Source organism: Lactuca saligna, chromosome 5 (assembly GCF_052625555.1).
Source record: "Lactuca saligna cultivar CGN05327 chromosome 5, ASM5262555v1, whole genome shotgun sequence".
NCBI lineage: Eukaryota > Viridiplantae > Streptophyta > Magnoliopsida > Asterales > Asteraceae > Lactuca > Lactuca saligna.
In genome coordinates, this window is record NC_136421.1 from 200,669,268 (window position 1) to 200,683,637 (window position 14,370).

Consider the following 14,370-nt stretch of genomic DNA (forward strand, 5'->3'; position numbering starts at 1 on the left):
TGAGGCGCAAAACTCATGATAAGCTTGAACCCCGAAGTGAAAGGTGTATTTTCATCGGCTACCCACAGAAATCCTTCGGTTACCTTTTCTACAGACCCAGTGAGAATGTGGTCTTTGTAGCACGAAGAGGGATCTTTCGCGAGAAAGAATTTATAAGCCAAGGAGACAGTGGGAGGCAGATTGATCTTGAAGAAATTCAAGAATCAATTGGTGAAGGAACCTTAGACACTAGCAATCAACCTGAGGAGGAAACTCCTATTGATCCAGCTGACGAGTCTGTACCTCCGAGACGTTCCACACGGGTTAGGAACACACCTTCGTTTTATTATGGTTTTCATATTACTACGGAAGGTGATACGTTTATTAGTGATAGTACACTAGTAAATTTGGATGAACCTAGCAGTGTTAAGGAAGCCATGGCAGGCCCGGAGTCTGCTAAATGGAAGGAGGCTATGGACAGCGAGATACAGTCCATGTATGACAATCAAGTTTGGAACTTGGTTGACAATGTACCAGGCCGTAAAACAGTCGGGTGCAAATGGATATTCAAAAAGAAGACAAACATGGAAGGAAAAGTGCATACTTATAAGGCTCGACTGGTTGCGAAGGGTTTTACTCAAACTCAAGGTGTTGATTATGATGAAACCTTCTCGCCGGTGGCCAAGATTAAGTCTATTAGGGTTATGTTAGCCATTGCAGCATTTCATGATTATGAAATATGGCAAATGGATGTCAAAACCGCTTTCCTTAATGGAAAGTTGGCTGAGGATGTGTACATGAATCAGCCAGAGGGTTTTGTCAATGCAGAGTACCCTAATAGAGTATGCAAGCTTGAGAAATCCATTTATGGATTAAAACAAGCATCTCGTAGCTGGAATCTTTGTTTTGATGAGAAGGTAAAAGAGTTTGGCTTCTTGAGAAGCGAAGATGAGTCTTGCGTGTATGTCAGAGCTAGTGGGAGTATAGTTAGCTTCTTGGTACTGTATGTGGATGACATACTACTCATAGGAAATGACATCCCAACCTTGCAGGAGGTTAAGTCCTGGCTTGGGAAGTGCTTTGCTATGAAGGACCTAGGGGAGGCTACCTATATCCTAGGGATAAGGATATTAAGAGAAAGGAGTAGAAGACTAATTGGACTTAGTCAGAGTATCTACTTGGATAAGGTGTTGAAAAGGTTCAACATGGAGAATTCCAAGAAAGGAGATTTACCGATCCAAAGCAATACCAAACTGAGTAAGACTCAGAGTCCGAGTACAGAGGCAGAGATAGCTGAGATGAGCCAATTACCATATGCTTCCGCAGTTGGCTCGATCATGTATGCTATGACTTGTACCCGTCCTGATGTGGCATTTGCTTTGAGCATGGTCAGCAGGTATCAGGGGAACCCTGGCAAAGCTCATTGGACCGCGGTAAAGAACATTCTCAAGTACCTGCGGAGGACTAAGGATTGGATCCTTACCCTTGGTGGCAGTGATGACTTGAGAATATTAGGGTATAGTGATGCTGGTTTTCAGACTGATAGGGATAATTTCCGCTCTCAGTCGGGCTGGATCTTTACCTTAAATGGAGGGGCAATTTCTTGGAAGAGTTCCAAACAGGAGACGGTGGCTGATTCGACTTGTGAATCAGAGTATATAGCAGCGAGTGAAGCAGCGAAGGAGGCGATATGGCTAAAGAACTTCATCGGAGACCTTGGAGTTGTACCAGCTATTAAGGAACCTATAGAGATTTTCTGTGACAACAATAGTGCGATTACCTTAGCCAAGGAACCAAGAGATCATGGCAGATCCCGACACATTGACAGAAAATATCACTTCATAAGACACAAGATTGAAGAAGGACTCCTTGTGACAAGGAGGATATCGTCAGATGAGAATCCTGCAGATCCCCTTACGAAGGGACTGACGAGGGTTAAGCATTTTCAGCATGCGAGATGCATCGGGCTGAGGGACGATATTAGTTTTACAGATTAGATAGTTTTCCTGAAACTTGTAAAATGTAATCGACGTTTGATGATGAATAAAATTTGTGATTTATTTATGAGTAAAGTGTTACTATCATTGTCAATTATTTACTATTGTTTCAGTTTTGCATGTTTTGACTTCCAGAATAATTAATTTATTCAAACCTCCACAATCGATCATACGTCGGAAGTAGGTATGAATCAAGATTGTCATGAATTGGGTTTGTAGATGCCTTAAAGGTGTTTAGGCATGGCAATGGTTGCTGCAACATTCATGAGTACTCATAAGTTATGAGTATTGGTATAAACCCACGCTCACTTGTATCACTTCATGGAATTTATCTCGAGTGATCGTGAGACGATAACATCATATAAATCTTTAAACCTAGAGATATGAGTTGTTACCTATGAGTTGGTTGTGCATTGATTGCACGTAAACGCATCAGTAACTTGATGTTATAAAACGTGCCTTTTTGTACAATTCAATAAGTAGTAGAACAAGCATATCAGTCGAAGTTTATCTGTTCCTTCTAGAAATAGAAGCGATATCTGGGCCCCTCGATGATTTTGTGTTGACCCATGTACCAGGCCTGGTCAGAACTAAACCGATGTGTTCAGTGAAGTTCTTCGTCAAACAAATCGGAAAATCGAGAAACAACTGCTAGACAATAAGCAAGACATAGTTCCATGTGTTTGTCCGGCTGATATCATGAGAACAGAGGATTATGTGATCACTTATCTAAAATGGCGCTTCATAGTTCGACAGAGTCTTCATTGTTCGAGGGAGTTTTCGAGAGCTACGATTGTTGGTTGGTTCCTGAAGTTATAGGCAAATATAGTTATTAGACTTATCCAAGTGGGAGTCTGTTGGATAAGGTGTCTAAGTCCATAACTTATTTGGTATATACTTGACCCGACCGGCATGGTCCATTTGGGTTGCATCTCATCCAAACTATTATGGATAATTTTATGAGAGTTATACACATATGTTTATTAATATATTATGAGTTATAATATATTAATATGAAGTTACGTTATTTAATTAGTTTTAGTCTTAAATTAATTATGAATTAATTTAAAGATTAAAAGGAATACTAATTAAATTATGGGCTATTTGTTTTATATAGTGTGGGCTAATACTCATTTGTTAATGGGCTAGGCTTATGTGGAAGTTCATGGATGATCCATGGAGCTTTTAACCCATGGATCCTTGGAAAAGGAAAAGACATGGGTTATTAGGGTTTCACCCTAACCATGCACACTATATAAGCATGCTTATGGAGCATGAAATGAAGCCTAAGAGAAAACTAGTGAACTAGTGTGTGTGTGCATGTGTGTGGCCGATTTTTATACAAGGTGTATACTCTCTCAAAGTTTTCCAAGAGTTTGTGGTGTTTGTGATTCCATTTGAGGCATTCACACTATTGGTGCTTGGCCCTCAAACTCCTTAGAACCAAACTCACCAAAAGGTATGTAATCTCTTCTAACTCTTTTATGTTGAAATGTTCCCCATGCCATGTTAGATAGGTTATAAACCTTGGAAAATTATTATTTTGCATGTATTTAGACAAACATAGATCCAAGGTTTATTAGGGTTGCATGCACACTTAGGAAGTGTTAGATTGCTGAAAACCCAACAGTAATAATTATTGACAAAACAATAAATGATATATTCCTCCTTTAAAAATTGATTTAGGGTTTCTTAATGAACGAATGACTTCATATTCTCCTATGATTGCTCTTCTTCTTCTAAAGTGATGATCTCAAACTCAAGTCCAAAACCCTAATACTTTACTTAAGGCAAAAAGGGCTCCTTTACCCCTGCCTTAATAAGCCTCCCTCCGATTAATGCCCAAATCCGTAAAAAGCCCAAAAAGGCATCCAAGTCCAATTATAAGGCCCAATACGGCCCAAGAACCCCCAACATGGCCTTAAGCCCAAAAAATGATTTGTTACAATCAGGTGGGCCTGAGGCCTAAGTTAAACAAGTCATGCATATGCGCAATATATGATGAAGCCTCTACGATCTGGATTTTAAGCCGGTACGCCCGGCATACTCCTAGCGTATGCCCAACGTACTCGACTAGGGTCAAGAATCGCTAATCTTCTGAAAGCCATAACTTCTTCATTCTAAGTCCGATTTCGTCATTCTTTATATCCATAGGAAGCAAACGAGAAGCTCTACACTTTTATCAACTCCCCCTTGCCTTAAAAAAATTTCTAACATAAACCTAAACCTCATAAAGGATCAAACTGATACTCAATGATATGTCCTTGGGCTCCAACATAAACTGAACACTTGGTCCCCAAAACCTACATTATCCATCACCAAATGGACGTTACAGACACCACGACTTGTTACAAACGAATATAAATTCGAATACATCGTACACAATTATCGGAACCATATCCCAGGAAACATGCAAAAGAAATGGTACGAAACAATAAAATAACAAGGAAGGGACAAAAGACGTGCCTATTTATAGACCGGATAATAAATGAAGGACCGGTCAAGACTATAAAATCTTCTAACAACGAGCAGCCTATAAATACCCCAAACACATGATATCCGAGGCAGAGTAAGGTAATGCAAAAAAGAGATAGCATACATAGCATTAGGGTAACACTAAGAATCGCAATCTAATTTAGGCATCAAAGAGCTATGCCGGGGTCCAAGTTAGATTGTGATTTCGATTCCAAAGTCCACAACCCTCGGTTGGACCCGGAATGACGAAATCTAATTTAGCATTAAGATAACACTAATAATCGTAATCTGAAAGCCATAACCCTTGGTATGGCTGTTGATGCCTAAATTAGCTCCCGTGGATATAAAGAATGATGAAATTAGACATAGAATGGAAACATTATGGACTTCGGAATATTGGCGGTTGTAGACCCTAGCCGAGTACACTAGGTGTACGCTAGGAGTACGTTGGGCATACTGGATTGAAATCTGGATCGCAGAGGCTTCAACATATGTTGGGTGTATGCATGGACTTGTTTAAGTTAGGCATCAGGCCCACCTGATTGTAGCATGTCATTTTTTATGCTTAAGGCCATGTTGGGGGTTCTTGGTCCTTAGAGGCCTTGTAGCTAGGCTTGGATACCTTTTTGGGCTTTTTATGGCTTTGGGCCTTAAGGGGGGAGGGAGGCCCATTGGAGCCCTTTTTGCCTTAAGTCAAGAACTAGGGTTTTGGACTTGAGTTTGAGATCATCACTTAGAAGAAGAAGAGCAATCACAGGAGAAGATGAAGTCATTCGTTCATGAAGAAACCCTAAATCGACTTTTAAAGGAGGAATATATCATTTATTGTTTTGTCAATAGTTATTATGACATGTTAGAATATTAAGCCAAGTCATCATTTGACCTGTAAGAGCTAGTTACCGGTGGGTAATATTTGAACAAAACATATAATTTGTTGGTGTTTTGTGTACAAAAAGTTTACTTGGATGGTGTTTTTTGAACATACCAAACTTGGATAGTGTTTTTTGAACGATTTTGAAACATAGTTTCCTATTTGAACCATTTCCTATTGTTTTTTTCCATTTACTTATTTTTTACTGGTTACTACAAGGTCAAATTTGAACAAAGAATGTACTTCGTTGGTATTTTTTTGTACAAATGTTTACTTGGATGGTGTTTTTTGGACACACCAAACTTGAATGATATTTTCTGAACGATTCTGAAACATAGTTACCCATATAAGTCATTTTCTCTTTGAGTTTCCTCCAATCCGATTTTGAAAGCTCTTTCGAAACCTTAGAATGAAACGAGTAAGTTTTGATATTTTATTAGGTTTATGATTTATGAAATTAGTTGTTTTTTTTTTGTTGAATTTATTAATCATTTTGGTAAAATTCTTAGTTGTTTCTGGTGAAATTAGTAGTTTTTTTTGTTTGAAATTAGTTCTTGACATATTAGCACAAATCTTAAAAAAAACTAGGTTTCTAATGCAATCTAACAAATAATAACCCAAAATAATCTTTAACAAATACTAAAAAAAGCCTACATTATTTTGTTTTGAACGGTGGAAATTTTATTGAAAAACTAGCAAGAAGCTAGTAAAAGAAACATTAAAACAACTTACAAGCAAAAGTCGTGTAATGAAGCCAAGAAGTCCACCCTATCTTAGCTTTACTACACCTATTGGAAATCCAAAAGAAAGACCTTTCAACCACTTCATCAAAAATAAAGGATGTCCTAGGCAAAACCTTTCCGAAAATACCAGCATTACAGAAATTCCATAAACACCATAAAGTAGTCAGAACTACCGCATCAAAAGATTTTCTTTGACCACCTCTCAAAACAATCGACTCAGACCAAGAAAGAATGGAATCAATGGATAACTGAAAAGGAATCTGAACACCCCACCAAATAGCAAACCGTGACCAAATATCACTCAGAAGACTACAATCTACAAAAAGGTGGTCAATAGACTCAACCGTAATGGAATAAATAGGGCACATAATGGAATTCACCATAACTCCTCGATGGGAAATAATATCTCTCTAATGGGAATACTATGTGACCTCAACCTCCAAATAAAAATATTTAACTTGATAGGAACCCAATTGTTCCATCTAGTCTTGCACCCACCCGTATACAACATACCACTATCAATAAAAGATCTAGCTGACGCAACCGAAAAAGAATCAGAAGCATCAATAGACCACCCCAATTGATCAGGAAAAGAATGGAGTTGGAGATCATGCATCAAACAAATAAACGCAACCCACTGGGTCTGCTCAATGCCACCCCTAGGAACCCGCCTGAGAGAATCAATACTTCAACCAACCAAAACCCTATCCCGAACCAAGACAGAACGATCGACATCCAGTACAAAAATCCTAGGAAAAGTCATTGCCCGAGGCTGATCACCCTTCCAAACATCTTGCCAAAAAGAAGTCTTAATCCCATCACCAACCTTATCGGACAAAAATAATGTAAATCAATACCCCGGTCTCTAAGCTGCACGAACATCCTAATAATCCCACTCCAAGGACCTGTCCACCCTCTTCTCAACAATAGAGAAGAACAATCCCCATCATTACCATGCAGAGCTTTAACTACCCTAACCCATATCAAATTAGGGTTATGAAAGAATCTCCACTGCCAACAAAAGACAAGGGACCGATTAAACGAAAAGAGAACACAAATTCCAAGACCACCCTATTTTTTATCAGCTAAACCTCTATCCCAGCGAACCCAATGCATACATGTGTCCTCCAAATCTGCACCCTAAAAAAATCTAGACCGAAGAGCCTCCAAAGAATTAAGGACAGAAACCGGGACCATAAAGATGGACATCAAATAGCTTCCCAAACTTCCTAGAATTTGATCAAAGTAAATGACCTCTAATAGAAAGACTTTTCGCTTTCCAACCCGACAATCTAGAGTGAAAATGATCCTCAATAATAGACCAAGCCGACACTCGAGCCATATTTTGGCCTATAGGCACACCTAAATGAACAAAAGGAAGAGATTCTGGAGCACAACCTAATCTACTAGTGATAAACTCCACCTGATTATAAGAAACCCCACTCCAATCAACTTGCTTTTTTGCAAGTGGATTTTAAGGCTCGAAGCCAGATAAAAGCACCTTAAAATACGTATAAGGCGTTTAGCATTATTTGGATCCTAAGAAGACAGCAAGACAACATCATCTGCATAAAATATGGGAAATATGGATGTCACTAATAGAAATTCCCCGGAAAGCATTCGCTTGCTAAGCTTTAAGCAAAGCAACATGAAACCCCTCCATCGTAAAAATAAAAAGAAATGGAGATGAAGGATCTCCTTGTCACAACCCTCTATAAATTTGAAACTCATCAGTAGGAGAACCATTCACTAGAACCGAAGCCCTAGCCGTACTCAAAAGCTCCCTTATCCAGTCACACCATATAGAGCCGAATCCCATAATATGCATGATCTCCAAAAGATATCCCAAGGCAAAGAATCATACGCCTTTTCAAAATCCACTTTAAAAATCATAAGAGGATTTTTCAAAGCCTTACTCCAAGCAACCACCTCGTTCAATAGACAAGGTCCATCCAAAATTTGTCTCTCTTTAACAAAAGTAGACTGCTCCAAACTAACAACAGAACCAATATCCTTCACCAACCTATTAGCTAACAACTTACCAATAAATTTATATTGGCAACCAATAAGACTAACAAGTCTAAAGTCTCTAATGACCTTCGGGTCCCGCACCTTAGGGATGTTAGAAAAAAAAAGTGTTGCAACCCTTAGGGATAGAAGAATGAGAATGAAAATGTTGAACAAACACCACCACATCCAAAGAAATAAGATCCCAATAACGCTTAATGAAACCAAAGGAAAAACCATCTGGACCAAGAGCCTTATCAGATCTACAATCCCAAACTACCCTTTTAATCTCCTCATGAGAAAAAGGAGGCTGGAGGAACTGAAACCAAGCCTCTGAAAGGGTATGAAAAAGAGCAGGATTTGTAGAAGGATGAGCCCCTCTCTTCTTAGAAAAGAGAGTTTTGTAAAAGTTATGAAATTCATTTTTGACCATCCCTGGTTCATCGATCCAAATACCATCAACCATAACTCCCTTGATTGTTAACTGGCACCTTTTTATAGTTATAGATCAGTGAAAAAATCAAGAATTCTCATCCCCCTCAATACCCTACTGAACTTTCACCTTCTAAGCTAGGTCTACTCTCGAGAGATGATCTAAATCAGTCAACTCCTTCAAAATCGAAACTCTTTGTTCTCGTAGGTCAGCACTACCATCACCCACCATAAGAATAACATCAATCGATTCAAGCTCTGTAAAAATTTTCTTTTACCATCCATACCAACACGAATAAAAGAATACCAAACCCGAAGATTCGATTTAAGAAGCCGGAGTTTCATCTTAAAAATAACCTAGGGGTTAAGAATACACTCTCTATCGAAAGCCATAGACCAGGAATCTGGAACCACATCATCAAGAACATCCTGGTTAAATCAAGAATTAAAGAACCGGAAAGAATTACGACCATAATCATCAGAGTGTTCCAACAGAAGAATAGGCCGATGATCCATAATTTTTTTCTCCAAAACCAAACCTGAAAGATGGGGAAAAACCAACAATATACCCTTAGAAACCAGAAAACGGTCAATTTGCTAAACTTAGACCCCCACTTATCACTCCAAGTAAAGCGAGGACCACCCAAAGCAATATCAAATAAATCCACCTCCCCAATAAATTGATTAAAAATCCTAGCAGAAGCAGATGAAAATGAGACCCCAAACGTTCCAAATCATCTCGAACTTCATTAAAATCTCCTATCAAAACACACTCCCCAGAACAAGAAGTCATCAACTGTAAAATCTCTCCCTAAGGTTGTCTTTTACAGTCATTCCCTTGCGGAGCATAAACTGAAATAAACACCACCTCCAACCCAGAAGATAACCAAACCCCCTCCACTGCTAAAAATCAATTAGAAGAAAACACACATTTTTTACTAAATCGATTCTGGTCCCAAATGACAAGAATACCCCCTGAAACTCCAAGAAGGAGAACAAGCATAAGAAAATGATACATTGCCCCCCAAAAAATGAACCACCAACAAATCAATAAGTTCCATCTTCATTTCTTGGATAGCTAAAAAAGTAACTTCAATTTTATGACATAATGATTTCACCCGAACCCGCTTGTCAATACACCCCGCTCCTTAGATATTTAACGACAAACAATTTATGATTTAATTTTTTTATTCCCCTTTCCTTCAATAACACTTTGAACATGTTCAAAATAGCCATCCATGATAAACTAGTTTTTTGACCCATTTCCATCGTCCTGTTTGTTTCCTCCACCATAGAATTTCCACTATAAGAGCATTCTAAATTCAAATCATAATTACCATAAAATCTGTCAGGAAAACTTGGGGGGTGTGACAAAGAATCCTCCAAGACTTCCACCCCCGACATCCGAGCATATCCACCTAAAAAACCAACCATAACAACCTCTGAATTAATATTCGTACAAGTAGCGACAGGAGGTTCAACCGGGACCTGCACCAAAATCTTCTTAGCACAAGCTGGTGACATCATATTCTCTGTAGGAGCTACCGACAAACATTCTGGTGGATGCTGAACAACATCATTGATTGGGCTGGCAGTCAGAACAGGAGGCTTGACCGAAACAATAGGAACTTCTGATCAGGGAACAAAAGGAGAAGGATTTAAAGCTTTTTCAACCACCGAGCCTGCAGAAATACCAAAGATGGTGAGATGAGTGGCTGATTTCTAGATCTAGGGGTTTTACCAATGATGGTTACGTGGTGGTGCGTGTGTCTATAAGAGAGTAGTGATGGCCGTGGTGCTAAAGGAATAGTAGCGAATTTGGCTAAGATCACCAATAAGGAAAGAGTAGAGATGATGAAGCTAAGGTTTAGAAAGGGGAATACATGAGAGAGATGTTGTTAGTGAAAGAGAGGTGAGATAACTGAGCTTTCCTTACCCTTTGAATATCGATGATTAGGCTATCCGATATGGTATAGAAAAGCACGTGTGACATCTAATGTGTCATCTCTACCCATGCGTGAACATTACCCCTGGGTCTGGTGGGTTGGTTGTGATGTGGTGATGAAGACGGATGAAGACGAGGAAGCTGATTGGCTAATGCTTTTTGACCTTTCCTTGTTCTTTTTTGAACTTTGGAGAAAATAAAGAAAATATCTTTTTTCAAATTTAAAACTTAATGTCTATATATACATACACTTTCACATATTTTTACATCAAACAAACACATCTTTCAACAATATGAATATTTTTTTGGGTTTAATTTCTTCATCATCATCCAATGATGATGATTCAGATGATGAGCTAGTTTTGCACACGTTGTAGTTTGTGGAACACGACATGATATGTAAGATAGGCGAACCTTCAAATGTCAAGAAGAAGCATAGAATTTCAATCAACTGTGATCGTATCGCATCACACAAACTTTTGGTACATGATTACTTTGCCCCTGATAGTTTATATGACCTATCAAAATTCAAAGATCATTTTTGTATTAGTATAAATTTATTCCTACATAGCTAGAGATTTGACAAACAATTATGAGTTTTTTTCAATTGAGATGGGTGCTAGAGGTAAATTTGGTTTTACTACAATTCAAAAATGCACAACAACTATTAGACAGTTGGTATACGACACAAATCCAGATGCATCAGATGAATATTTGAAAATCTCTGAGAGGAAGGGTCGAGAATATGTGTATCCTTTTTTTGAGTATGTTACAAAGCTTTATGGTGACATATACTTGCAAAATTCGACCATAAATGATGTTGAACAGTTGTATGCCGCACATCAAGCTAAACATGGTTTTCCAAGAATGCTTGGTGTGACAACCCGTAATTTCCGTTCATCTAGAAATTCGATCATGGTCAAACTAAAGTAAACTAAAATTTTATCCTATCTTTTATAAGTTAGAGTAATGTATTTTATGGGCTTAATCATAGTATTCAAAGTGTTGTTATGATAAGAAGGGTATTGCTTGAAATCCGAGAAGTCTCGCATGCCTTTTCTTCTTTTCCTTCGAACCGTACACCAACCTGGGACCGGGAACACTTTGGCCGTAAACGAGGCCATAAACCAGCTTCGGACCGAAAACAATAGCTGACCTCAGACCGTAAACGAATTCAACCGTAATCAGCTTGGATCACAAACGAGGTTCACGATCGTGAACCCTCGCCATATATATAGATTTAGTTTATTTTTCCTTCATTTCTCACATCTTCCAGCCAAGAACTCTCAAACTCTCTCAAGTATCATCAAAGGAAACCTTCCTTTCTCTTCAAAAATGTAAATAAATCATTCCTTTTAAGTGTTATCCTTCTTATTCATAAGAATCCCTTGATCACATCTTTGAATTCATCACGTTTTTTTCAAGATCTTCAAATCGCCATCTTTTTCACCAAGAACACTCACTTGTTCATCATTTGGCCGTGAACCCTTCAAGTGTTCATATTGGACCATGAACACATCATGGGCTGTGAACACTTCAAAAGTTCTTCATGTTCTTGAACCGTGAACACATCATGGGTCATGAACCCATAGTGGTTGGCTGTGAACCCCATCTTGCCCCTCATTTTCGGTTCTAACACTTTATTGCAAGTGTTTCCTAGATCCTAAGTTTGTTTTCATATGCTTTTTTGTGGTTATGGACACTAATTGTAGGCCTATACGTGTTAATATGTGCTTAATAGGATCTTATTGTACCTGGGACATCTCTAGGCATATAAATCATCCTATATCATATCTTCAATCGAATCTTCAACATCAGGTGAGTTCATACCCCTACAATCTACCTTTTAAAATGATTTTAAATGCGTTTAAAAAGGGGTGGGGGATACAAGTTGAACACAATTAAATTGTGTTCATATTTACCTGTGATATCAAACACAGAAAAGGTTTTCTTATGATTTTTAATATTTTGTTAACAATAAACGATTACCTAATACTTCCAAAACTCTTGAAAGTCATGGAGACTCTTTTTAAAGACTGTTAAACTCTTTTAATACTGCTAAACTCTTTTAATAATGTTAAACTCTTTAAAAATGTTTCTATAACTCTTTAAAACTTATAATTGTCTAAATCATGTTCATATATGTATAAGTGTATAAGTAAGACTTAAAGGGCTTAGGAAAAATGAGTTACCTTATTTCTTTTTCCTAGTTTGGATGTGGGCTTAAGGTGGGTTTATTTGTCCGAATGTCGTTTCCTTCTTTTATATATATATATATATATATATATATATATATATATATATATATATATATATATATATATATATATATATATATATATATATATATATATATAAGAAGGAAACGACATTCGGACAAATATATATAATACATATGGGAATATAAAAGGTTACTTCAATCAGTATCATTACCTTTGTATCACGCTGAGCAAAGGGGTACACTCATGAGAAATCATGCTAATCAGATAGAACGTATAAATTATAATAGAAATAATTAATGAAACCAATGATCAATCTATTTTCTAGATAAGTATACCACGTCTAAACTACTTTGTCAGGGGGTGACAAATCTCACAACCCGACTATTAGCTATAGTTTGGATGGAAGGCCAAGGGGTGACAAATATCACATATTCAGTTTTGATGCTAGCAGGTCGTCGTGTTTATTCTAGTCTATCAGCATGGTTACAACTTTATCACATTTTAACCCTACTTAACCAATTTAATAATAGGGTGATTATTCACCAGTAGTTTATTTTTAAGAAATACTACTGTAATAATCACTTTCCACAATCAAAACAGAACGGTTTTATGGGATTAAAACTACTTTACATTACGGTTTTATGGGATTAAAACTACATTTCACCAACAAAACGGAAAACATTCTTCTTATAGTTTGACGAATAGTTAAAATTATGTTAAACTTTATTATGATTATAATAATACTTAAACAAAACGATTTATGGGATTAAAACTACTTTTCAGTTGTAAATCAGGAAATATAGGATTTTTTGGAACTTAATCCATCACTTTCTTAAAACTAGAGCAACCATAACTAATACTTGTGAACTCACCAACTGAAATGTTGATCTCCCTTTTCAAAATAACTTGTATTCTTAGAAATCCAGTAGACAGGTACACTCCCGAAGCTTTTGAGAAGACTGCCTAGTACCCTGTAGCGTCTTTTGTCTTCTACCGTATCTACTTTGATGTTTGAATATGTAATGTTTAAACACTTATATAAAACTTATACTTATTAATGCAATGGTTGTTTGTACTTTGATTAATATAATGCATTTGTTGTGATATTGAAATGATGTCCTCCGCCCCTGAACGTTTCCACTGTTCTGGTTTGGGGGTTTGACAGATTGGTATCAGAGCATTATTTTAGTGAACTCAATATATCAGTCATAAAAGATATACAACTATAAACATATTGGAATAAAAACACTTTGACCAAGATTTATACTTTAAAATATAACAATATTTTATAAAAGTATAAGTACATGTAGAATATATATACCAGAACGACTATCACAAGAAGAACAAAACAAAAGTATTTGGATGTTGAACATTGTAGTTAAAGATGGATAGTTATGTAATCATATATGGGATCGATATAGCCTGATCAACTATATTCATTTGAGATATAACCAACATGTGTTTGGGAGTGGTTGTAGTGTTGCAACAAGTCTACAACTTACCTAGGTACCAGAAGAATTCTAGAACCAAACATAAATGTTAAAATACTATAGAAGTATTTTAGGATGCTATAACAATAAAACTGAAAACTTATCAACTTCTTATGTCTAGAATTCCAAGAATCAAACTTATAATTAAAATACTATAGGAGTATTTTAGGTGCCATAAATTACTTTAGGGAATTTTTAAAAAGACCTTT